At 39.9% G+C, this 24,240-nt stretch overlaps 1 protein-coding gene across 1 annotated transcript in view; it reads right to left on the bottom strand.

Annotated features, from left to right (window-relative positions):
* Nucleotides 1-11,272, bottom strand: part of LOC124264799 (histone-lysine N-methyltransferase EHMT1-like) — a 53,807-nt gene extending 42,535 nt beyond the window's left edge. The window contains 1 exon segment of the mRNA XM_046699588.1: nt 10,723-11,272. The gene's annotated coding sequence lies outside the window, so the exon portion shown is untranslated.
* Between the last annotated feature and the right edge of the window lie 12,968 nt (nt 11,273-24,240).

Below are 24,240 nucleotides of genomic sequence, written 5' to 3'. Positions count from 1 at the left end.
GGAAATGAGGAAATTATTCAACTCCTACGAGACTACAGAAATCAAAAGACAAACAATGCATCCTTAATTCCATATCCTGAAATGTAATGTATTTGTAACATTCATTAGTGAGCAGGATGCCTACTTGAAATTCTGAACAAAAAAAAATAATGTCAAAGAAACTCGATGAACCACTCCCGGACCTCAGCTTTCCGTATAATTACCGCTGGGAACATCTGGTATAAGTGATAAGGTATTACAACGTACCTCTGATTCCATGACCAGGAATGGTATTAATCTGGGGCCGTATTCATAAAACAGTAAGCCCTTAAAAACTTTAAGTCATTTAAACAACTTACCTTTTCCGTATTCTTCCCTTTTTGTGGTAAAACCTAAGTCATACTTATCAACAGACTTAGACTTAAGTTATGTCATTTTATTTTACCTTAACTATTAAGACAAAATGGCTGCCTAACGTAATGCATGGATTATTTAATGGAAGAAGATAAGTTCTACATTCATTATAGTCCCGTAACTCATTGTAGACCTATGTGCCATTTCCTGGGTTACCAAGGTGCTTGTCACTTTGAGATATCATGCTACTTGTCACTTTGAGATATCATGCTACTGGTAAATTTCAGATGTGAAACAGGGATGACCATCGTCTGATCCAACCCGAGATTTATCTTACAAACACTCGAATCACTTACAAGTCTCCGTATTGCCCGCAGATGTGTCACCTTTCCCGTGGGAGCCCAAGAAAATAAACGACATCAACGTCGACTGCAAACATCCCCGGTGTAGTAGGAGTAGCTGATGGCACCGATATTCAAATTCAGGCCCCATCAGTTAATGAGAATGAATTCATCAACAGGCCTCATTATCACGGTGTTAATACATAGATGGTGTTTGGCAGCGACGACCGGGTCATCCACAATATAGCCCATTGGCCGGGCTCGACACATGATTACAGCATCTTGACCACAAGTGGTCTACCGGTTACTAGAACCGGTTACCAGTCAGTTGCAATCTGCTTGGCAACAGTGGCTAACAATGTCGAAGGTGGAAGGTTATAAACACCCAAAGCACCCAAACGAATATTCTCTCTCTCTCTCTATCTCTCTCCCTCTCTCTCTCTATCTCTCTCTCTCTCTCTCTCTCTCTCTCTCTCTCTCTCTCTATATATATATATATATATATATATATATCACACATAGATATGGTCATGCGCAAATAAGATATATGACTCCTCACCCACTAATAGGGTTTAGGGTTTAGGGTTATATATATATAACTACTCCAGTTTGAGTCAAGATAAATAGGTCAGCCTAGCAGTAAAAGCGCCCATTCATCACAATGCATAAGACCAGGATTGAAATGGTTTCCTTCATCAGGATGATGACACATTGCCGATGCAAAGTAAACGTTTAATACCCAGGTGAGGTGAGGTGAAATTGGGTTTAACGTCGTGCTTGAGAATATTTCGCTCACATGACGACGTGCATGCGTGTGTATGTGCATGTTGCGGCTGCTTGTACTAGCCCAGACTTAAGCTGGTTTTATAGTGCTAGCCCACTGAGATACCATGCCGCTGTGAAGCATGAATACCCCACTCAGACACATTATACTGTCTCCGAGCCGACCAGTACTTGTTGTACCCATTAATGCCGAGCGCCAGGCAGGGACCAACAAGTACCATATTTTAACGTCTTTTGGTAAGACGCGGCCGGGGATCGAACCCACGACCTTCCGCTCTCCGGAACCATTACACCACGGAGGCGGTCCTGTAATACTCAGATGGGTAACTGCATGCTGAACGAAGGAGTTGGGATCACAAATATTCTGGGTATATATTATGGACATATTTGCTCAGTCTTCAGTACAATAAAATTTCCCCGAATGTTCATGATCCCTAAAGGCTTTTGTTCAGTACATAAATCATATTTAACTCATCAACAGAAATGCTCTAGGAGCAAGCTAAGACCCTAGTTGAGATATTCCGTTACCAACGAGTCACGTTAATGTTCCAAGATGCTGTTACTCCTTAAGGCCAGGGACAGGTCTTCGATCGTAGTCTCCATCCTAGCAGAGTAATCTCGCATACATCAATACTGATAAACTACGTTTAATTGCTATCAGCCTGTGTTCACTTCTTGTGACAACTTAAGTCTATTCCCTGTCAGAATAAAGGTGTTGATGCCCTTCTCCTTGATACAAGAAAGCCGGAACTATTTAGGCAACGCTTCAAGGCCGGTAAGAACACCACTAAACGCTTAGAGTAAGATGGCAGCTCTGGGCCCGAAGCATTTGAAGACATTCTGTAGTGCAGCATTTAAGACATATGGCCATGCTGGTCCAGGCCAAACTGCGTTCTGACAGATGGCATCGTAAGTTATTGTGTTCTATACAGTTATATATCTATCGTCAGAGGAGCAGGACAGTTTGTCAAAATGAAAGCAAATGTAATTAGAAGTTTACTGAGACAACAATATGTGAAATGCCGGAATTGATTGATAACATCTGCGTACCATTTGGGAGTAAAACATTCAGTCATCCCCATGGGCACCAATTGTGCTCCCCCCTTGCGGATCTGTTTCATTATGCACATGAGTCAGAATTTCTGCTCGGGTTAGCAAACTAAAAACAAGATAATTTGGTCAAAAAGTTTAAATAAGCTTCACGTATTTCTATGATCTCTTATCGTTTAACAACAATCATATATACCCATGCCAATAATGGTTGTCACCCCCTTCAATTTGTTTTATTGGAGAGGGGTGTGGGTTTGGGTGTGGGGTTGGGGTGGGGAGGGTTGACAACCATTATTGGCATGAGTATATGTAATTAACCTTCACTGATTTACCCACCTAGACATATTTAATATTAGGATCTACGTATAAAGATGCAGAGTGACAAAAGTTTCCTCAAGGCTGCATTGCAATTTCCCTTAACATTTCACAACGTTTGAAGTACAACCGAGCATGCCCTTGTATTCACGATATCAAAGAGCGCCATATCTCTCATGCCGAGTTGTTCGATCAAGGTTAGAAAACATTAGAGCTTTCAAAATGTTGTTTGGTAGACACATGGAGGACATTTTGAAATCTCGTCAGTGACAAAAAATAAGTTCGAAGTATTACCCTATTTTGACTTGCACCACACGTGATTTTTCAGATGAACAAGTGTCTGACCTTTGCATTTGTTTGTTTGCCACCGGCGCGGTAGGACAGGCTCACCTATTCGCGAACACCTGCTTAATCGTATCAATGTAAATATAATTAATTATTTGCTTTCCATATAATAGTTTTTGGTCAATTGATAACTCAAAATATATCAAATTGACACCCAAGGTAGTTTCACCAAACTGATACACGTGGGAAAGACAATGTTACATATAGATTTGTTTAGTCTGACCTAAATATATTACAATATACCCGCTTGTCAATTGTTTTCTGAATGCTAAAACACAAAATATGTGATAAAAAATAGAAATGCTCTGTATATGTGGTTAAACGTTGTATTGCGACGGAAACTTTGTTTTGGTAATACATGTGGCATGGTGATATGGACTCAATTTTCCCTTAATGTAAACCAGCTCTGCGAGCTGGTGTTGACTAAAGCCATTGTGGAAGGTCATTATAATTTTCTGTATATGTCATCCAGTGGGATACTGGCCACAGCTTTCAATGACGTATGCTGAACGTCAAGAATCGCAGTGTATAATGCTAACATGGCAGATAATCTTCAGTACGCACGTCAGAGGCTGATTGACTGCGACTAAAACCACTTTAATCAGCGACAGTCGTGAGGCTAATAGTTCAGATAGTGTCCTTTGCCGGATCTGCCCTCAGCAGTGTCGTGATAGGACATTTATTCTCAGGCCATATTGCTAGCGTAGTTAAGGTTACTGACAGACTTAGATACCATGTCAGCGCACATCCGAGATGTTCACATATACGCTGTGCACACAGGTCGCAGCACTACCAGGCATACACAGATATCGAGGTTCTGGGTGTACATAGAGAATCTCACCCAAGTGTCTACTGATATCAAATATATCAACACAAGTTGATACAGTTACAAATATATGAGGCTTGCCGAGTGTTGATATAACTGATATCAGTATACATGAGGGTGAGATTCTATTTGTCCTCAAAATTCACTCTTCATTAGTTTTCAATGAAAAATGTACCTCTCTGAACACTGTACTACTATTAGACTTGCAGTGCAACGATGACGTCATAGCATTGTCAGGACATTGTACACAATCTACTGTCAAAACGATATCTCCTAGGAGATATCGTATGATCTCACACAAGCATTATCTCCTGTGGAACCAAGTTTTGGATGATAAAAAAGATGATTGTCATGACAGGCATTTTAATAAAGAACTTATTCACTATAAAGGAATAATTAAAACAAACTTAAAATATGGTGAGAACATATTTCTGTTCTGTGATTATACTGCTTTACGGTTACAGAAATATAAGATAAATACAAAGTACTGTTTAATGAAGTGAGAGTGCATAAAGGATATGCTCGTATATGACATACGTACAACCTTCGCAATACGATGTTCATTTTAGAATGGATTTGTTTAAATTCAGATACTTTGTATGCTGTTTTATGTTGATAGAAAAATAAGATGACTAAAAGGTCATGCAAGGATATGCATGAAGGACATGCACGTATACGATATACGTGCACACTGCTCGGTATCATACTAATTGTAAAATGGATTTCTATAAATTCAAAAATGTCACTTTGTAATCTGAATCTCAACTTGAATTAAATTTACATAATTAAAAAGCCTTAAGCGTTACAGCCCACACGGCTCTGCTGTAGATAACTATACTAAATAAACAAATATCAAACATGCATATCCAAATTATGATCGTCATTCTGCGTAGGGGATAAGAGTCACATGAATGTGTTTATGTCAAGATTTATGACACATTATTTCCTCTCAGTCTACCTGTGTGTCTGTCAACGTTGTATTCATATGTGACACAGAATCCCCATGCCTCCCTTCCCAATCAAGACAACGTGGTCATTTTTGTAGTTTGAGGATTGCGATTAGGTGACAGTGGGACTTTGTAAGAATCAGTCGTAGGAAACGATAACAATTTAAAATGTGTGATGTGAAGGTTTGCATGTACTTATGAATAGATTTATTCATCTTTGCTTTTTTTTAATCCTTCGAAAACTAAATTCCACTGGGCTTTGGCAAAGTAGCAATGAAACCTATATGAGAAGATCACTGAAAATCAATGATGGCAAAGGGTTTTCGAAAACAGTTTACTTTGGGCAACATATACAACATAGACAACAGTATCACTGTACAGTCGGAGAGTGTTTCATAAATTGATAAATGTTTATAATTTTCTTTTAATAAAACCATGTTTTATTTTAAATCGTAATAATATGTTTCCAGTTTTGTCAGCAAAATACTCATTCCCGTGTGTACTTTCAAGTGGTACATGCCTATCATCTGCACTACGATAGATCTTATACATGCAATAGGCTGGCATGCTGTGATGTAACTGTAATACTCTTCCAACCAAACAGGCTCACTCACTAACTCGACCTCAAACGGAATAACTAAAGCATACTAAAAGCTTTCCACAAAATTGACCATCAAATTATAGGAAGGAAATTCGAAGGGATCTTTACAGTGACATAGAGCCATATCGCAGCTCCTGTAAAGCTTAAGGTATTCTAACGGTAACGGAATAAGTAGGGTGGGTCCGAGTTGTAGTAAAGATCCCCTCGATGGGATCAACGTAGATCAGCTGAGGAAATTTACTTTACATTAAAGTCACAAACATTATCAGCAGAGACAATAAACCCACGTCCCTCGGTCCCGCCTACACAGTGACCCGCTGTTAAGAGCGTGCAAGCCTTAATATAATTGTTTTCCTGTTTAATTTCCGAACTCTCGTTAAGTTTAATTGTATTTTTGATACAATAACTTCAAGGTGCGGCTGCTTGCCCTGTGTGACGACACATACTGATACCATCCTCCTTACGACATATTGCATGCTCTAGACATTGGTCTTTTTTGATGCGATAAATACGAGGTACCGCTCGTCGCCTGGTGTGACCACACATACTAATGCCCTTCTCCTCACGGTATATTGCATGCTCTAGACATTGGTCACCCTAAGAATCAGTGTCTTGTCTGCAGACCATCTCATCGGAGAATTCCAAGGAGTTAATTATGCCTCGTTTTAGCTTAATGTGGGAAGAAACCTACGAGTAATGAGTGTCTTATACGTTTAACTTTACAGCACTGGTGTTATGAGACAGAGGGTCACGATTCTAACCAATCGCAGGTGTACTGCTGACCTGCGTTAAACAACAAACAAGCAGTTACTTTTTTATACATTATTAAATAATAATAATAATAATAAGTGCATTTATAATGCGCTAAATTCCATTCACTAGGTGGATGCACATAGTAGTTTTACCACCGGGTACCCATTTTCTGTTGGGTGAACAGATGCAATTTTGAACAAACTCACTTGCCTAAGGTGAGACCACATGTATCACATACATCTCGTTGTGGGGCAGGATTGAAGACTCTCAGGAGTCAAGCTGCCAAACACGGTCACCCATCCAGGAAGTCTCCGCACCCAACGTTGCTTAACTTCAACTGATCTGTGACCTGAGCTCTATGCACAAGACCAAACACCATACTGCTGACACAACAAACAAGAATTTACTTTTTGTAATAGGGCGGGTGTACCAGTAGAATTTGACTTGATTACCTTTTCCTAACTTTTAGTGATCCATTTTCGCTTCTTTTTTAGCCCAACTGAGTCTGTTCTAGGAGATAATGGAGATTGGTATTTCTCTGGCGTTGACATTTCATATTAGGCGTCGCTTTGAACATTTTTCAATGACACCATGATGTGAGAACAAGAGAGTTGTTTTTTTCACCCCGCTTTGGACAACAGCACGTCGTGTCAGCTTAATGCGTTTGGAACTCCCGACGTGATATAAGACGTCACGTTTATCACCCTGGAGAAACCCATAACGGTAGAAATGGTGCTACCAGGGGATCATAATCCATAGAGCGTCAAGACATTAATTCTCTGGAGCATGGAATTGGGTTAAAGGCAATGCTCTTTTCTTTGATGTTTGAACGAGGCCGCCATAGAATCAACACAGTTCATGCAGTTCCTTCTCCAGCAAATTTGTGAAAAGAATCTTTGTTGGTATGAAACAATAAACGTCATATAATTTGTTCTGGTGATTAGACATGGTATACAATTACCAAAGTTAATACTAAAGCCTAGTTCAGCATGAAAACCTTGTCGTCTCGTGCAAATGTACCAATGTGACTGCGGGAACGTGTCTAGAACATGATTAAATGTTTCTTGCGTCGACAGAAATGTTCGTGCGGACTGTCATCAACTGTAGCTTGAATAGACACCTGGGGCTACTTTTCCTAGCACCATCAACCTGGAAAGTTTGATCGTAATGCAGGAAAAATAGCTCAAGTGTCATCGACACTACACCGTGTTTTAATCAGTAAATATGTATGGTAGGTTTGAATAGAGACTGTCGTTACATTCTATCGTTTAGGTGTTTGATTTTTAGAAGAATGTCTGGTCCAAAGTTAATGTTTAAAAAACAACCATCATACAAACTTAATGGCGGATAGCTCAGTACTGCTTGAAGCAACAATTGGTAAAACTACTCCACTTGAATAAAAATTGAAACGTGAAAGATTTTAGGAAGGATTTTAAGCATCGTAATTGCATACAGTTCTGAGTGAGTTCTGCTACACGGAATCGGTTTTATCCGTAGCGGAACATGGCCAGACGTTCCCGCGGTTGATATCAAGATCAATTTTGCTTTTGGTACAACACAAACATATCGAACAGCCAGCCAAATAATAATAATAATGAAAATACATTTCCTCAAATTTGTTTTCATGTCTGAAACCAGTTAAATTTCTGTCAGTGGACTAGTTTTACCAATTGTTGTTTCAAGCAGTACCCAGCTAGGTGCCATTAATTTTGTATGATAGCTGTTTTTAAAACTGTAACTTTGGACCAGACAAACCAGTGATTGATAGTGGTGCTTTTGTCGCTGGAACATCGTTGTGTGCGGCGTTACACAAACAAACAAACAAACAAACAAACAAACAAACGTCGAATCCATTACGTTTGGTGTAACAGTCCTAGGTTGCTGGTGTTATAACGCGGAGTCTCCACAGGGGTGGAATAATGAAATATTTTATGCATATATAGTGACACGAGGAATAAGCATCCAGACTCGGTGATCAGACTCTTTCTAAATCCCCAATGGTTATGACGAAATGATGTTGATCATCGTGTATAACACCTCAAGACAGATACACCGTTTCTACCATATGAAAGAGTGACTTGATAAAAAGCAACTCAGTTGGTAAATTCCTTCTTTGAGTGACATTTAGAAGCTGGTATGATGAACAGGAACGATTTTTTATGGATAGACAACTTGCTTGATAACGGTGTTAGCATCTACACCGAAACGTCACATCCATTGCAATTAAGAAGTTGTCTATCCATATACAAATCGTTCCTGTTGGTAAATTCGTTAAACACGAAATGGTGTCTGTCTTTTCGAATCGTTATCGACCATCTTTACGCCAATAGCACCACGATACAATCAAGAACCATCAGGTACATGGAACAATAACAGGATGGATACGTACCTGTTAATAACGTAAATACGCATACACAGCATACAGCTTCAGGACATTAAATCTCTGAAGCATGAAATGACTCTAAAAGCAATACCCTATCAAATGATATTTTACAGCCAGCATATATAGGTTTGAACGAAGCTGCCATAGTATCACACAGTTCATACAGTTCCTTTTAAACAAATTTAAAAAATAAATATAATGGTATGAAACAATACACGTCCTTATTATGTTCTGGTGATACGATTCGGGAAAAAATCGTGAATGTTGATATTAAGAGCTAGTTCAGCATAAAACTTTCTCATCTCGTTGTGCAAATATACCAGTTTGACTGCGGGGACGTGTCTAGAACATGATTAAATGTTCTTGCGTCGACAGAAATGTTCGTGCGGACTGTCATCAACTGTAGCTTGAATAGACACCTGGGGCTACTTTTCCTAGCACCATCAACCTGGAAACCTTGATCGTAATGCAGGAAAAATAGCTCAACTGTTATCGGCACTATACCGTGTTTTAATCATTACAGTCTATTATTCTGTAGTTTGAATGTTAAACTTCATGAAGTATTTTTATCGTCATTGATACCAATGGGGTATTTTCTTTCAGAAGATTCGGGAACGCAGAGTGTCATCGCTGATTTACAATGACTTGTCACAAGACAATTAAGTTAAACAACAGTTCGATGTTTACGACAAATATAACCTTCCACGCAGATAATTGTGAAGTGTTATGTTTATTATTCATGAAATCATATCTTACACCATATTTAAATGAGTTCGTAATAACAAACCAACATGGGGAAGATCAATGCATTGCAGTGATATTTACCTGGAAGAAATCTAACGCCCTCCAGATTTGTATTTCCATATACGCTAAACTCCGCTTATAACGAATACTCTTATACCTAAATGACAGGTGTGACGTAATGGTTGTTTTAGCCACTTGCTGTATATTTTCGTCGAAATAGGTGTAACGAACTACAGTTATAACGAACTAAAATGTATCGCCTTTTTGAGTTCGTTACAACCATAGTTTACTGTTATTCCAAACACCTGTATATCTTTTAGATATATTTTTCATGATAACTTGATTTTCTTGAATATGAATGACACCACGGATATTGTGAAACGTACACTGTACGGTCATCTTCATGATCTCAGTGGAACTGGGTAGGTGGTGCCATGTGATGGCAGGGAACAGATGAAGCACTGGTAGTCAAACTATTGCCATGGAACATGCACGAATCATGCCATCTTATATAGGTGCTCATCCACCTGAAGAAGGCCAAGAACTAGCCCAGAAACGTCGTAAAAACAAATACAGAAGTTGTTATCCATGAGATTTGTTTTGTATTACTAGATCAACTTCTAAATGCCTTTGAAGAATTTCATCTTATGATTGATTTTGTTTTTTGCATTTCAAACGAAGATGTCACTTTGTCACTCTTGAATACTAAATGATGTTTTTATTTTGATAGAGATCATAAACCCATGCCCACGTCATAGTCGGAATTGTACAAACGATGTTGCTTTTAACAGAGATTTCTTGTGAATGTAGTATGGGTTTTGTCGCTCTTATTCAACGGTTTGTCAATTTGAAAATATATAGTTTAGGACTGACATATTTCCAGGTCTGTATGTGCCAGTTGTTTAGAGGTTGTAACCCCCCAAAATGGTTTGAAAAGGATATTCTAAATAGGGACTTGAATTACAAATTCATGAGTACTGATCAAGTTACACAAAATAGTAAGAGGAAACACCTCCACAGGAACAAGAAACATATGAAGAAGTTTCGTTCATGTACCTAAGACATAATTCCCGAAATATTACACGGTTGTTTCTGAAGAAATCCAGATTGATTTCCCAAGAACCGTAATATCACGCTGAGGAAAGTGAAAATGCTTTGAGTCAATATACGGCAACGCTACAGACACTATTCTTATTCAGCTTTCCGGTTTCAATGGAATGATTCACAAAATACACTGTGAGCCTGCCATTAATGCTGCAAAACCTGAAGTGATAATAGGAAACGGTCACATGTCAACTTACCTGTTGCCGCTGGCTTCACAGATTGTGTATTTCCATCAGTTAGACTCAGTGCCTAACAGCGAAACAATCAATTAAAGACCCGCTAGAGTGACACCACAACAGATCCATTCACGAGAACGTCAGCGATCAGGTCTGGCGTTGTTCATTGATGGTATATCTGAATTGACTTGCAAGTTTTAAACACCGCACAGCTTAACCCCCGCCTCGAGCCAAGCACACGGGGTCGTGTAACTGATGTTAGTCCTGATGAAATCCCAGAAGCGAAAACACATGTAAAAGCCACTTTTATCAATGCCTAATCTTCTATTTGGGAAATTTATTCTTCTAACTTGTTGATGTTGACGAACCAGCTATCTTCTAACCTGTGTTTCGTAATATGAAAAGCGTCCTCTGGCTAATGTAAACCATTTGGTTTGCACCATGAGCCAGGAAGAAGCTATCCAGTGTATCACACACTTGCACGGTCAAAACGTAAATGTTCCAGGCCTAGCGCGTGCACGGAGTGGTAAACGTGCTACCCACACACTACACACTACGAACTGAATGCTCTAGAAGCAGACGACTTCACAGAGCTGTGGAGCAAACGGCTTCTTCGTCTGCAGATCGATGCTGCTTCTAGCCTGTCTACGGTCAAGGCTAAATAAGGGGCCCTGGAAGGATGAGTTGCTTTTCCAGGCAGATTCATAGGGGTAAATGATAATTTTCTTATCAATGTGTTGACTGGAAATGTGTTGACACATGGTGTTAATTAACGCCAGTGTTAATTACAAATATCGTGCACATCTGAGGTATATAACTGCAACGCTCGGTAGGGCCTCGAACAAGCCTCTAATCGACAGATTTGGGACTTTCTCTTTCGGAAAACAAAGTTCGATTCAAACTACGTGCCAAACTAATATCCACCCAATATGTACGTGCACATATACTGGAGGGGCGTTTTAGTTTGGGTTTACGAGTCAAAAACTGTTACGAGACTTTCTTTAAAAATCATGTGTATTCCAAATTCGTTCCTTAAATAGATTATGTACATCACAGTACTTTTTTCAGAAATGATGCTGTCTTACGAATCATCCTAATCTATTATGATATAAACAATTTATTTATATCAAACTGCTTGGGGATGAAAATTATTGGAGGTTGATTTATAATTGAAAACTATTGGAGTGTGAAGTTTAGTTGAGGGCTTAAGTTCCAAAATCAAAATATCGCACATTTTCATTTTGAAAGCGCCTGACCATTCTTCAACAAACATTCATCTGACTTTGTTTTCAATGTAGCTATCATCACATTATGGTGTATCTTCCTGACATGTTTTCGTTCAGTGGATGTGTATATTTCCTTATGATATGGGTAGGTGTCTCAGAATGATGGAATCAAAAGATATAAATGGTGTCTGTAGGGGTCATATATGAATAAAGATGCAAACATGAAAGGTCAGGTAGGTATGAAGTCAAAGTGACCTCTGATGAAGAAATTTGAGATGTAAAGCGTGCAAATATGAGGTTGGCATGCCCATTCAAATCATAATAGAAATATGAACTCAGAGATAATTCATAATCAGTTATGAAAAGTTACAATTACTTAGATGTTTTCTATCATATTGTTGAACTGATATCTTCATTATTTGATCATGAAGTGTCAAGTCTGTCTGATCACATCTGATTTGTATATGTTGCACGTAGTGCCAATCTAGCACGTCACGTATTCCGGGATGTTCCTTGTCAGAATTGGTCGTTCGTTCGTTCGTTCGTTCGTGAGTGACTTTTCAGCAATATTCCGGCAATATCACGGCCGGGGACACCAGAAATGGGCTTCACGCATTGTACCCATCTTTGGCGTGAACGAGCGAACGCTTTAACCACTAGGCTTCCTCACCGCTCCTGGTCTTTAGTAACCGGTGCTGGACGAAATAGGGGACTAAAAGATCGGGTGGCCCGGCTGGCCCACTGTAATTGGTGAATGTCATCCTAACCCAGTTGTGTATTTTGATGTTCGTTATGTCAATCACTACATTTTCTGATTTTTTAAACATACCGCCCTGAAATAGCTGACGGGATGATTCACAGTCGTCATGGATGATGACGGTGTTCAATAACAAACGAGCAAACGAAATGTGGTCTGTGAATAGGTTTTGGTATACTCTAAGAGCTCATTTTACATATATGTGTAAACTATCAATTCACCCTTGATGGATATCATTACACAAAGGGTACATGTATAAGAAGCACTGAATGAAATATATGAAAGTTTATTTGTTGGAAGATCTAGACAGTGTGAAAAACAGATTCTTCAGAGTGGCCCTTTGAGTATTCCAGGGCAAAGTGACCTCCGCCTTGGTCTAGTGGGTGGCGCGTCTGCCCGGAGGCGGGAGATCGGTTTGTTTGATCCCATGCCATGACAACAGACGTCAAATATTGTACTTGTGCATATGCTAGCCCACGGCTTTGAGGGATAAAACAAGGTCTGTTTAGCTGGTATTCAGCGTACTGTGTCTGAGTAGGGTGTCCTTGTCTAACTGCACCATGATGTCTAAGCACAGTAAAACGGGTATACGATATCACTTGTCCACATAGCACACACACGTGCTATATAAGTGCAATAGTTTTTGAACGCGACGGTAAAGATTTAACACTCACATCCAGGGTAAATTTTCTTTTCACTATCCCCTGTCTGTCGGAAGAGCCGATTAATGAGGATTGGATGGTTGTTATCGTTGACCTAGCTGATTGACCTAGCTGATGATATATATCATCGACACCACACTTCATTATTCTTCATGCTATTAACCACGGGCAGCTCGTTCACTCACAGGCAGCCGTGGTAAACTTGGAATAATGAAGACAATAGTTTGAACGCTTCCTGATAGTCATCCTCGTGTGACCCATATCAAGGTGTGATATACAGTCATGGGACATAAGTATTCGTCAGTCGGCAAAATTCTCATAGACTTGCATGTTATTCTAGTGTAGCTGTAATAATTTTCATTAATTCAGTTTTTGTTATGTAGTTGTCAAATTTTGCAGGTTGTTTGGAAATCATCTGGGTCACAGATACATAATTTCCATGTAATGTTCCTTCAATTATTTTCCGCATTGTAGTTACATGAGCAACATATATACAACATTGCGTATTCTTTCCCCATAGACCGCCATGTTAAAATTGTCATAACCATAAGAAGCATCAATCAAAGAGTGGTCATTCTTGAAATACTGAATGGAAAATAAAACGGAAATTATGTCCTTGCAGCTGAGATGATTCATGACACATGTGCAAAATAGGAACAAGATCAAAAGAGAAATAAATTCAAGACTATTTTTCGAGCTGCACCAAATTAACATGTAAGTCTGTGGAAAGTATGCACAGTGACGAATACTTATGTCCAATGACTGTAGCTTGGTTGATACATGTCATCGCAATTGCATAGACCGGTGTTCATTATGTCAGTCACTTGATTGTCTGGTCTTGCGTGGAATTTACAGGCATCGTCATATTATACCTGCAATACTGCTGGGTGCGGCGTTTCACAACAAAGAACAATTGTTGATTCACGATAGACATGTAAATGCGTCATGACTCAAGCTTCACGTGCTAATGAATTAGCACAGGGCACCATTTCATGTTCCATGAGCTCTTCAGGGCCGAGAGTCCAGGGCCCCGTTCCACAAAGCAATCTTAGCGCTCAGGTGACTGTTACTCCCATTCATAAACACTGGCTTAGGACGGTCATATTACTAAGGTGACTTTTTGAACGCGGCCCAGGAGGACACAAACAACGTACACATCTACAAAATCTTTAAATTGTTCACCGGAACAGGTGCAAATGACGTCAGATGATGACGTCTGCTATTGGTTGGTCCCATAGTAACCAGATCGAAACTAACTACATTTTATCCGTGTAATCAGCTTCTAATATAACTATGTTATACAAACGAATCCAATTCCGTGTCCATAGTATTGACGTTAACACCATTGGTTATGTGCCTTTCTCCATTAACACCACGTGTGTACTAGAGTCTAATCCAGCTTCCAAAGATCTAGAATGTCAACTACAATGACCTGTCCATCAGTCCAAGCCATACGAATCAAATCCATTAAACGATCTTGACCTTTGTGTGTTGTTGAACTGACCCGGTTACAAACGCCTTCTGATCAGCGATAAGCAGGAGCTGCAGTACATTGTGGGCAGATGGATGGCTTATCTAGAACACGCAGGTAGAAAGTCGATATACATTACGACCTATTTCGATAACACGAGAGATAATGTCAGCTCCATTTGACGGTGGGTGGACAGGCCGGCATTTCATGAAATAAAACGACATATACACTTCAAGATTTAAACTGAATGACGCATATCTTGGAATCTAAATTTCAATTTTTCATTATTTTCATCTGATATAATTACACTCAACCCAAACTGTATATTTCGATCTATATACAGTTATATTCACGCAGATATAGGTACATAACTAATCTTTCATTTTGAAAGTGAACTGAAGGCGGAAAAGCTTCGATTACTGATTCAGTATGTTTCTGTATATGTCTCAAGGGCCCGATACGATAGTGATTTCGAATCCCATTTCCTCTTAGTCAGTCGCATCTGTCGAATCCCACAAGAGAAATTGCTCATTGACGTTCATATAAAAGGCAAGCAAAATGTGAAAATTACCCGAAGCACTACACTTCGACATCATCTATATGTCATATTGTCGCGCGTTTCATCGCCTCCTCATTTAAGTGGACAGACTACGCGACAACGGTCCATATTTTGAAAACTGTCGCCCTTAGGTAAAACATAAGAAAATCAAAGAGCACAATCAAAATGTCACAATATCGACTTGTCGTGCTTTGATTAATGAGGTTTTTGTTAGTTTTTCTTGGGGCAACAACGTGAGAATATGTCTTTTATGCTTCAACGGGCATTAGCGTTGTTTATCCCACGTTCAACTCATTAATCCCACATTGTTGTTTACGTAAGGTGCCAACATATTGCTTTCCAATGTATTTTACCCTTCTTGGAGAAAACTCAATTTGCCAAAACACCTGTGTCACACTTTCTTGTTTTCTTGTTTGTCTTGTCGGAAGCGATTTTGGACACCTAACAAACTTAACTTAAGTAACAGGGAACCGACGCCCAAGATTCATTTAAAAAAAATAATGCTCTTATCAGTTTCAGATCTCAGATATTTTCAATTCATTGCTTCAACGTTTATGTTCATTCTCACAGGATCTTCTAAGATCACCAGTGCTATCACAGCGTACAACTATCCCTTGCAAAGTCAACATACAGTTATTACCAGGAGAGTCACTGGTTGGCATTAACAGCTTGCAGCTGACGTTAATAAGAAAATCTATGCTCACTACGTGGTCAGTGCGTGATGTACCGTCGTCCCTCCTAGACCATGTAGAGATGTGTTCGCTTGCTTTGGTGGATCATTACATTTGTCCTCAGTGTAACCAACTTGAAGCTTACATCTGTATTACAAGTCCAAAATGATAAAACTCACGTACAAATGCACACAGTCATACACATACAGTCATTAAGTTGTTCCATATAAATAATGCGTGTGTGTGTGTGTGTGTGTGTGTGTGTGTGTGTGTGTGTGTGTGTGTGTGTGTGTGTGTGATACACACAACATGAAATAGCATTGTAAAACCAACATCACTATAGCATAACTTTCGAAACGTGTTCCTTATGAACAAAGATATGCACAAAAAATTCTAATGACAAAGTCGCTCGTTTCTTAAACGTTTCATTCATAATTTTCATGACACAGGTACTACTTCGATCAATAAGATGCTTCTGTCCTTGCCTTTAACATGTTGAATATCAACGGTAAAAGTAACGGTAAAATACGGATGAACCGTTACCTCTTGTAATCTCATTTCAAGTGATATATTGCGATACCATGTGACATGACAGGGCGTGGGACATGGGCGCCTGATTACACACTGTCCACACAAACATGGTGTCAATAGACTCGTGTTTGGCCTCAGTTTTTTTATCTTGGTCGCTTCTACTGTTCTTATTGTCGTCCCTGTTGTTGTTATTTTTAACAAAAGCCAGTAGCAAGATGACAAGAAATACACGCAGTGGCAGTATCGATGTGGTCTATTCGGGTTTGTTCTACGAATGTAGTTTTAGATGTTCCTGTACTCACAAAATACAATAGCTCGGCGCTATCATAGATTGACACACATTTGTGTGTGTGTGTGTGTGTGTGTGTGGATAACAGATTTCTGTTGCTACTATTTTTGTTGATATCCGATTTCTTTTTCCGTACGCACCTGTGCACGTTTTCGCTTGTCCTTAAAGGAAAACCAATTAAAATACAGTTAAGTGAATTCGATTTACTTTCTTTTGAAACGGAGACTTCCTGTTAAATGTCTTGCGTTGTCACGATTTATGAGCAATATCATGACAAATAATTAGCCGAGACTTACGCCTATGACCATCCTATATATTTCATAGAGAAAATACATTAGACCAACATTACCAATAGCTAGGCAGCAAGCCAGCCCTTCGCTAGTGTTGTCAAAGATATGAGACAGTCTACACCTTGTCATATCTGGCACCACCCATTCATCAATACAGACATTGTTGATCATCCTTCTGAACCTTCTGGGTGGTTTCGGACCGCTCATAGTTTAGTATCGTAATTGGTTGTCCAGCTCATCGTTCAGTATCGTAATGGGTTGCATTGGGCAGCTCATCGTATCGTACCGTAATGGGTTGGGTACCTCATCGTATAGTACCGTAATGGGTTGAGCAGTTCGTCGTTTAGTATCATAATGGGTTAGGTACCTCATCGTATAGTACCGTAATAGGTTGGGCAGTTTGTCGTTTAGAATCATAATGGGTTGGGTATCTCATCGTATAGTACCGTAATGGGTTGAGCAGTTCGTCGTTTAGTATCATAATGGGTTAGGTACCTCATCGTATTGTACCGTAATAGGTTGGGCAGCTCGTCGTTTAGTATCATAATGGGTTGGGTATCTCATGGTATAGTACCGTAATGGGTTGGGTACCTCATCGTATAGTAAAGTAATGGGTTGGGTACCTCATCGTATAGTACCGTAATGTGTTGAGCAGTTCGTCGTTTAGTATCATAATGGATTGGGTACCTCATCGTATAGTACCGTAATGGGTTGAGCAGTTCGTCGTTTAGTATCATAATGGGTTGGGTACCTCATCGTATATTACCGTAATAGGTTGAGCAGTTCGTCGTTAAGTATCATAATGGGTTGGGTATCTCATCGTATAGTACCGTAATAGGTTGGGCAGTTCGTCGTTTAGTATCATAATGGGTTGGGTATCTCATCGTATAGCACCGTAATAGGTTGGGCAGCTCGTCGTTTAGTATCATAATGGGTTGGGTATCTCATCGGATAGTACCGTAATGTGTTGGGCAGTTCGTCGTTTACTATCATAATGGGTTGGGTATCTCATCGTTTAGTACCGTAAGAGGTTGAGCAGTTCGTCGTTAAGTATCATAATGGGTTGGGTATCTCATCGTATAGTACCGTAATAGGTTGGGCAGTTCGTCGTTTAGTATCATAATGGGTTGGGTATCTCATCGGATAGTACCGTAATGTGTTGGGCAGTTCGTCGTTTACTATCATAATGGGTTGGGTATCTCATCGTTTAGTACCGTAATAGGTTGGGCAGTTCGTGTTTTAGTATCATAATGGGTTGGGTACCTCATCGTATAGTACCGTAATAGGTTGAGCAGTTCGTCGCTTAGTATCATAATGGGTTGGGTATCTCATCGTATAGTACCGTAATAGGTTGGGCAGTTCGTGTTTTAGTATCATAATGGGTTGGGTACCTCATCGTATAGTACCGTAATAGGTTGGGCAGTTCGTCGTTAAGTATCATAATGGGTTGGGTATCTCATGGTATAGTATCATAATGGGTTGGGTATCTCATCGTATAGTACCGTAATGGGTTGGGCATCTCATCGCATAGTACCGTAATGGGTTGGGTACCTCATCGTATAGTACCGTAATGGGTTGAGCAGTTCGTCGTTTAGTATCATAATGGGTTGGGTATCTCATGGTATAGTACCGAAATAGGTTGAGCAGTTCGTCGTTTAGTATCATAATGGGTTGGGTATCTCATCGTATAGTACCGTAATAGGTTGGGCGGTTCGTCGTTTAGTATCATAATGGGTTGGGTATCTCATGGTATAGTACAGTAATAGGTTGAGCAGTTCGTCGTTTAGTATCATAATGGGTTGGGTATCTCATGGTATAGTACAGTAATAGGTTGAGCAGTTCGTCGTTTAGTATCATAATGGGTTGGGTACCTCATCGTATAGTACCGAAATAGGTCGAGCAGTTCGTCGTTTAGTATCATAATGGGTTGGGTATCTCATCGTATAGCACCGTAATGGGTTGGGTACCTCATCGTATAGTACCGTAATGGGTTAGGTACCTCATCGTATAGTACCGTAATAGGTTGAGCAGTTCGTCGTTTAGTATCATAATGGGTTGGGTATCTCATGGTATTGTACCGAAAAAGGTTGAGCAGTTCGTCGTTTAGTATCATAATGAGTTGGGTATCTCATGGTATAGTACTGAAATAGGTTGAACAGTTCATCGTTTAGTATCATAATGGGTTGGGTACCTCATCGTATAGTACCGTAATGGGTTGAGCAGTTCGTCGTTTACTATCATAATGGGTTGGGTATCTCATCGTATAGTACCGTAGTAGGTTGGGAAGTTCGTCTTTTACTATCATAATGGGTTGGGTACCTCATCGTATAGTACAGTAATAGGTTGGGCAGTTCGTCGTTTAGTATCATAATGGGTTGGGTATCTCATCGTATAGTACCGTAATGGGTTAAGCAGGTCGTCGTTTAGTATCATAATGGGTTGGGTATCTCATGGTATAGTACCGAAATAGGTTGAGCAGTTCGTCGTTTAGTATCATACTGGGTAGGGTATCTCATCGTATAGCACCGTAATGGGTTGGGTACCTCATCGTATAGTACTGTAATGGGTTGGGGTATCTCATGGTATAGTACCGAAATAGGTTGAGCAGTTCGTCGGTTAGTATCGTAATGGGTTGGGTATCTCATGGTATAGTACCGTAAAAGGTTGGTCAGTTCGTCGTTTAGTATCATAATGGGTTGGGTATCTCGTAGTATAGTACCGAAATAGGTTGAGCAGTTCGTCGTTTAGTATCATAATGGGTTGGGTATCTCATGGTATAGTATCATAATGGGTTGGGTATCTCATCGTATAGTACCGTAATGGGTTGAGTATCTCATCGTATAGTACCGTAATGGGTTGAGCAGTTCGTCGTTTAGTATCATAATGGGTTGGGTACCTCATCGTATAGTACCGTAATGGGTTGGGCAGTTTGTCGTTTAGTATCATAATGGGTTGGGTATCTCATGGTATAGTACCGTAATAGGTTGGGCAGTTTGTCGTTTAGTATCATAATGGGTTGGGTGTCTCATGGTATAGTACCGAAATAGGTTGAGCAATTCGTTGTTTAGTATCATAATGGGTTGGGTATCTCATCGTATAGTACCGTAATAGGTTGGGCAGTTCGTCGTTTAGTATCATAATGGGTTGAGTATCTCATGGTATAGTACAGTGATAGGTCGGGCATTTCGTCGTTTAGTATCATAATGGGTTGGGTATCTCATGGTATAGTACCGAAATAGGTTGAGCAGTTCGTCGTTTAGTATCATAATGGGTTGGGTATCTCATTGTATAGTACCGTAATAGGTTGGGCGGTTCGTCGTTTAGTATCATAATGGGTTGGGTATCTCATGGTATAGTACAGTAATAGGTTGAGCAGTTCGTCGTTTAGTATCATAATGGGTTGGGTATCTCATGGTATAGTACAGTAATAGGTTGAGCAGTTCGTCGTTTAGTATCATAATGGGTTGGGTACCCCATCGTATAGTACCGAAATAGGTCGAGCAGTTCGTCGTTTAGTATCATAATGGGTTGGGTATCTCATCGTATAGCACCGTAATGGGTTGGGTACCTCATCGTATAGTACCGTAATGGGTTAGGTACCTCATCGTATAGTACCGTAATAGGTTGAGCAGTTCGTCGTTTAGTATCATAATGGGTTGGGTATCTCATGGTATTGTACCGAAAAAGGTTGAGCAGTTCGTCGTTTAGTATCATAATGAGTTGGGTATCTCATGGTATAGTACTGAAATAGGTTGAACAGTTCGTCGTTTAGTATCATAATGGGTTGGGTACCTCATCGTATAGTACCGTAATGGGTTGAGCAGTTCGTCGTTTACTATCATAATGGGTTGGGTACCTCATCGTATAGTACCGTAATAGGTTGGGCAGTTCGTCGTTTAGTATCATAATGGGTTGGGTATCTCATCGTATAGTACCGTAATGGGTTAAGCAGGTCGTCGTTTAGTATCATAATGGGTTGGGTATCTCATGGTATAGTACCGAAATAGGTTGAGCAGTTCGTCGTTTAGTATCATACTGGGTAGGGTATCTCATCGTATAGTATCGTAATGGGTTGGGTATCTTATGGTATAGTACCGTAATAGGTTGGGCAGCTCATCGTATAGTACTGTAATGGGTTGGGGTATCTCATGGTATAGTACCGAAATAGGTTGAGCAGTTCGTCGGTTAGTATCGTAATGGGTTGGGTATCTCATGGTATAGTACCGTAAAAGGTTGGTCAGTTCGTCGTTTAGTATCATAATGGGTTGGGTATCTCGTAGTATAGTACCGAAATAGGTTGGGCAGTTCGTCGTTTACTATCATAATGGGTTGGGTATCTCATCGGATAGTACCGTAATGTGTTGGGCAGTTCGTCGTTTAGTATCATAATGGGTTGGGTATCTCATGGTATAGTATCATAATGGGTTGGGTATCTCATCGTATAGTACCGTAATGGGTTGAGTATCTCATCGTATAGTACCGTAATGGGTTGAGCAGTTCGTCGTTTAGTATCATAATGGGTTGGGTACCTCATCGTATAGTACCGTAATGGGTTGGGCAGTTTGTCGTTTAGTATCATAATGGGTTGGGTATCTCATGGTATAGTACCGTAATAGGTTGGGCAGTTTGTCGTTTAGTATCATAATGGGTTGGGTGTCTCATGGTATAGTACCGAAATAGGTTGAGCAATTCGTCGTTTAGTATCATAATGGGTTGGGTATCTCATCGTATAGTATCGTAATAGGTTGGGCAGTTCGTCGTTTAGTATCATAATGGGTTGAGTATCTCATGGTATAGTACAGTGATAGGTCGGGCATTTTGTCGTTTAGTATCATAATGGGTTGGGTATCTCATCGTATTGTACCGTAATGGGTTGAGCAGTTCGTCGTTTAGTATCATAATGGGTTGGGTACCTCATCGTATAGTACCGTAATAGGTTGGGCAGTTTGTCGTTAAGTATCATAATGGGTTGGGCATCTCATCGTATAGTACCGTAATGGGTTGGGTATCTCATGGTATAGTACCGAAATAGGTTGAGCAGTTCGTCGTTTAGTATCATAATGGATTTGGTATCTCATCGTATAGTACCGTAATGGGTTGGGCACCTCATCGTATAGTATCATAATGGGTTGGGTACCTCATCGTATAGTACCGTAATGGGTTGAGCAGTTCGTCGTTTAGTATCATAATGGGTTGGGTATCTCATCGTATAGTACCGTAATAGGTTGGGCAGTTTGTCGTTTAGTATCATAATGAGTTGTGCATCTCATCGTATAGTACCGTAATGGGTTGGGCATCTCATCGTATAGTACCGTAATGGGTTGGGTACCTCATCGTATAGTACCGTAATGGGTTGAGCAGTTCGTCGTTTAGTATCATAATGGGTTGGGTATCTCATCGTATAGTACCATGATAGGTTGGGAAATTCGTCGTTTAGTGTCATAATGGGTTGGGTATCTCATGGTATTGTACCGAAATAGGTCGAGCAGTTCGTCGTTTAGTATCATAATGGGTTGGGTATCTCATTGTATAGTACTGAAATAGGTTGAGCAGTTCGTTGTTTAGTATCATAATGGGTTGGGTACCTCATCGTATAGTACCGTGATGGGTTGAGCAGTTCGTCGTTTTGTATCATAATGAGTTGGGTATCTCATGGTATAGTACCGAAATAGGTTGAGCAGTTCGTCATTTAGTATCATACTGGGTTTGGTATCTCATCGTATAGTACCGTAATGGGTTGGGTATCTCATGGTATAGTACCGTAATAGGTTGGGTATCTCATCGTATAGTACTGTAATGGGTTGGGGATCTCGTGGTATAGTACCGAAATAGGTTGAGCAGTTCGTCGTTTAGTATCATAATGGGTTGGGTATCTCAGAGTATTGTGTCGTAAGGAGTTGGTCACCTCATCGTTTAGTATCGTAATGGGTTGGGCAGTTCCCAGTACAGTATCGTAATGGGTTGGGCTGATCATCGTTTAGTTTCGTAATATGTCGGGCAGCTCTTCGTAAAGTATCGTTATTGGTTAGGCAGCTCACAGTTTAGTAGTTACATAGTTCTGGTGGCGACCATTTATTGTCTCAATGTTTAGTACAACTCATCGTGTACTACCTAAGCAATTCTAGCAGCCAATCGTTCAGTATCGTTATAGTTTAGTACCTAAATAGTTCGCTAGTCTAACTTTCAGATTTTGATGCTGCTCATTGTCCATTAGAACAATAGTCGGGCAGCCAATCGTTTAGTATCGTAATGGTTATGGTAGGTAATCGTTTAATCGGTGTCAGCTCAGGAAGTTAGTCGATGGCAGTATCTTTCAACATCGCAATAATTTGGACAACCCATTGTGTTATTGCTTTTGATTTGGACAAGCCATCTCTTTTGTTTCTTGCTAGACAGGAGAGACCTATGGATGAGAACATGTCTCGAACAGCCCTGTGGCACGAACATCGTTAAGCCTGTATCCATTAAGATATGATCATATTCCCATGACAACATCTTCCATTTACGGAGCCAGACTTTAAGTGCCCGTTAACAGTCCCGTTTAAAAATTCATAATTTGTCCCATTCAAATAAAATTGGCATTAAAGATCCAAGATGTTCTATTTCCAAGGCGCTTAAAATATATACGAGAAGCAAAACACTTGAAATGAATAATTAATGCTGAAGAGGTTATAAATAGTTTGACATTAGCACAGAATAGTACACAATTGCAATGAAAATATGACTACTATATTTATGTTTTTGTTAACACATCTGCTTTTTAGAATTTGAGTTTTGAATACATACTTTAAAGCCATAGATACTACTTATTATATGTTACTAATACTGCAGCAAAGAGTCTTGTGTTCATGGGCAAGGGTGAAGAGTTACAACGCCCAGGGAACCAGAAATCTGCGGGTTCGAATCCCGGTCGACCCCAACTGTGTTTATAGGTTTGTCAGCACCATTACTGTTTTGATGGTGTTCACCAAAGTGGTAACATCTAAAATCTGCATGCTACCTGTAGCGGAGGACACGCCCAGCCTTTTGAAACACCTGGATAACCAGTCTCGATTAACCATTAAAACCTAATCCATTGGGTGC

The sequence above is a fragment of the Haliotis rubra genome, unplaced genomic scaffold (assembly GCF_003918875.1).
Source record: "Haliotis rubra isolate DU_JTF1 unplaced genomic scaffold, ASM391887v1 Scf943, whole genome shotgun sequence".
Classification (NCBI taxonomy): Eukaryota; Metazoa; Mollusca; class Gastropoda; order Lepetellida; family Haliotidae; genus Haliotis; species Haliotis rubra.
Note: the sequence above shows the minus strand (reverse complement) of the source record. Positions and strands in the feature narration are given on the sequence as shown.